General features: G+C 46.6%; 1 protein-coding gene across 1 annotated transcript in view; it reads right to left on the bottom strand.

Annotated features, from left to right (window-relative positions):
* Positions 1 to 3,920, bottom strand: part of PHACTR1 (phosphatase and actin regulator 1) — a 609,657-nt gene that overhangs the window by 248,652 nt on the left and 357,085 nt on the right. The window lies entirely within an intron of this gene.

Here is a 3,920-nt window from a genome sequence, read left to right as displayed (position 1 = left end):
AGCCCTTCACAAAGCACTAGTCTGTTGAAAAGTGGGTCTGAGAAAACTACCCGAGAGTCACTGAGTCTAGAATCATGACATCTTACAATTGCCTTAGTCTCTTCTCTCTCCCTCTCTCTAAATTTCCCTGTAGTTTTGCTTTAAAACCAAACAAAAATGATTCTTTGATGTTTTGCTGGCCTGTTGTGAAAACAAAGAGTGAGACAGTTCTGAGCGAGGGCCGGAAGTGCTTGCTAACAAACACAGCTCCCCGAAGGCCTTTTCCACTCCTTTCAGAGAGGCGAAGTCTTTGGAAAAATATTTCCAATAAGTGAGAGAGAGCATGGTAACTGGGGAAAACACATACACACACACACACACACACACACACACACACACAAATAAACCCAGTTCTTTAGAAGCTGAGAGCTAGAACTGACCTTGAGAAAAGTCTAGACTAAACCTAATAAGTTTACTTGTGAGGAGAGGAAAACTTTCAAACTAACGATGGTGAGTGGGGCATTTCCTTAAAGGGACATGTCCCAACCTCTTCTAACCTCTTGGAATACAACAAACACTTTTCCAAGTTGGCTCAGTATTTAAATATATCCCAGTGAGGTAAACGGACCACAACAGCAATCGTTTAAAAATGTTTTTATATTTTTCCCAGGAGGAATCTTTAAGAAGAGAATACTTAGAGAAAAGACATGCAGACTTTGGCAAAGTCACTGAGACAGAGGCACACACCTTCCCAAGCAGGAGAACCACATGCACTGCTGTGGTCGATTCAGACCGCGCCGGCCTCTAAAACCAAACCCTTCAGAGAAAGCACATCGGCTTCGGGCATATGAAAGGGCTTCAGAAAGTTAGTGGGAACAGTTGGAATTAAGAGACCATGAAAAATGCCCATGAACTTTGTGAGCCCCCCCCTGCACAGGCTGTCCTTAGATGTTCAATCTTGCAGCCCGATCCTGTGCCCACTGTTGCTGAAAACGGTTTTCCCCTCAACACAGATATACTGGAACCTTGGCCGCGCCCAGGCAATGTACCGCTGGCAGCTGCATGTTGGTGAGAGATGGTGAGGAGTTTGTAATGGCGCTCGGCAGCAGGCATGAAAGAGAGGGGGTTGCTATGGGTCGAATCGTGTCCTTCAAAAAGTGAGACGGATGGACTTCAGACTTGCTGGAGTCAGGGAGAGCGGGTGAACCCCTAAAACGACTGCCTTGAAACCCGAAACCAGAAACACCTCCTGACGTTGTCTGAAACCAATCAGCTGTGAGCTGAACTATAAAAACTGCATGCCCCTAGACCAGAGGATGTAGACTGGTACAGATAGGAACTGAAAATAAAGGGAATCCAGGACGGATGAGCCCTATAGGACCAGTGGTGTGAGTGGCAAAACAGGGAGGGTAAAGGGAGAGTGGGTAGGCAAGAGGGAACCGATTACATGGAACTGTGTGTGACCTCCTCCCTGGGGGACAGACAACCGAAAAGTGGGTGAAGGGAGACGTCGGACAGGGCAAGATATGACAAAATACCAATTTATAAACTATCAAGGGCTCATGAGGGAGGGGGAAGCAGGGAGGGAGGGGAAAAATGAGGACCTAATGTTGGGGGTTTAAGTGGAGAGAAAATGTTTTGAGAATGATGTACAAATGCGCTTTACACAATTGATGTGCATATGGATTGGGATAACAGTTGTATGTGCCTCTAATAAAATGTTAAAAAAAACACCTGCATGCCTTGAGCATCACAGTCTATTAAGAAGCAGCTGTAAGGGATCAAGTGATGGAGAAACAAGAGAGACTTGATAGGGAACTTAGGGGGCAGTAAGTGTGGGTCAGGGGGGAGACACAACTTAGAGGAGGCGGGTGAGTGGGCACAATCTGCAGAATGGCATCGATGTCACTGTGCAGCACATGCAGAAATGAGCGGACTGGTGCATGTTTTGTTGCGTATATGCTCAACCACACAGTGAACTTGGTCTTGTTGGGAAAGGGGCTTCCTTTTCTGTATCTGACTCCAGTCTCAGTGACGACAGTGAAGTGGGGTGGGTCGACACCCTCTGAGCGGTGTCTCAGAGCAAGCGCAGGCTACACACAGAGAGGAGACGGATGCCTCATGAAGCGCATCTACACATAAAGGAACAACAAGGCCTAACTAGTGGGAGCCAGAGACGAGAAGAGAGGCCCAGAGATGGAATAAACACAGCTGAGACCCTGATTTGGAATTTAGCCTCCAGATCTGTGAGAAAATAAATGCCTTGTGCTTTAAAGCCACTTGGTTGGGTGGTACTGTGTTGCACGTGTCCAGGAAACTAAGACAGTGATGAATCTGAAGGCTCTGTAAGACGACAGGCCAATGGGATTAGTGATTGATTGGGTGGCCTGAGCGAAAGGAGGCAGGTCACCGATCAGATCACTCCCAATTCTCGCACTGCTGTCAGTGCAGTGGCACCATTCATTCTCCAAGACAGGGACTGAGGATGCTGGGGGAAGCTCCAGGCCTCAAGAGTCAAGGCAGCCATGATTTGGAAATGCTGTCATGGAGATGGTATTCCAACACCTGACTACACAGCTCAATGGACAGGTTGCTCCTCTTTCCAGACACTTAAGTGACCAGTAACTTCTGAGCCAGATGCCGTGATTATTTCTGACCAGCAAAACTGGACATAGGTTTCACGATATCGCGTACAGGAGGAGACCAAGGAATCAATGTGTTACTAAGTGCTGCAAAGAAAATGAAATAAAATTCAGTGAACATAAAAAGTAACTAATTCTACTTCATAGAGTTAGAGAAGACCCCGGGGAAGTACTTTTGGGCTAAGTTTTGAAAGAGAAGACATTGCTCTTCCTGTATGAGGAAGACAAGAGATGGGATGAGGCATGTCTGGAGGAGATCCAGCAGGATCAGAGAAGGCTGAAAGGAGATGGTGTGTTTAAGAATTCAAGCAACAGCAGAGTTAATTACATCAAGTGACCACCACCGGTCTGTCAGTTTGTGGGACTTCTGTGTTGCTGTGATACTGGAAGCTATGCCACCAGTATTTCACATACCAGCTGGGTCACCTGTGGTGGACAGGTTCCAACAGAGCTTCAATTAAGACAGCCTAAAGTAGAGTGCTGCTGTCATCACGGGTTACTTACTAGTGGAGTAGTTGTCTTCAAGGTCAGCAGTTCGAAACCACTAGCAGCTCCATGGGAGACAGACGAGGCTTTCTATTCTGGTTAAGAATTACAGCCTTGGAAATCCATAGGGACAGTTCTACTCTACCCTATAGGATCACTATGAATCAGAATCAACTCAATGGCAAGGAGTTTGGTTTAAAGTAGAGGGTCGGCAAAAAAGAGGAAGACTCTCAATTGACACCGTGGTTGCAAAATTGGGCTTAAACATGATTGTGTGGATGGCACAGGGCTGGTCAGTGTTTCCCCTGTTGTACACAGGGTCACTGTGAGTTGGAACTAACTCAATAGAACCTAACAACAACAACAAGAAAGGCCAGGTGATCTACTTCCTAAAATCAGCCGAAGAACACTCTTTGGGTCAGAATAAGGAATAGTCTGTCAGAGCTCGGGCACAAGCTGATAGTCGAGAGGGTGCCGCAGAACCGCACAATGCTGCTTTCTGTCTCAACAACTAGCAACGCACGACATGCAATGCAGAGCAAGCAGAGAGAAGATTGGAGGAGCCTGGAGTCAGACTGGACGATCTTTTCAAATGTTTTCATCGGTAGTTGAATTTTATCCTGTGAGCACTAGGAAACCAGAGACTTTTTTTTAGAATGGGCAACGGCCATTTATTGCTTATATCCAACCAATGTGGACTGAAGGCCTCTCCCTAAATCTAAATCCCAACAGTGGTTTTCGATGCTTATCTACAGCAGCCAACAAAGCAGGTGGAAATACCAACTCAAGGGGAGGGTGGGGAAGACAGTCAAT

Source organism: Echinops telfairi, unplaced genomic scaffold, assembly GCF_000313985.2.
Source record: "Echinops telfairi isolate 266 unplaced genomic scaffold, ASM31398v2 ScPeMD7_7439;HRSCAF=8477, whole genome shotgun sequence".
Lineage (NCBI taxonomy): Eukaryota > Metazoa > Chordata > Mammalia > Afrosoricida > Tenrecidae > Echinops > Echinops telfairi.
The sequence above is the reverse complement of the archived record's forward strand: the minus strand, read 5'-3'. Positions and strand labels throughout refer to the sequence as shown.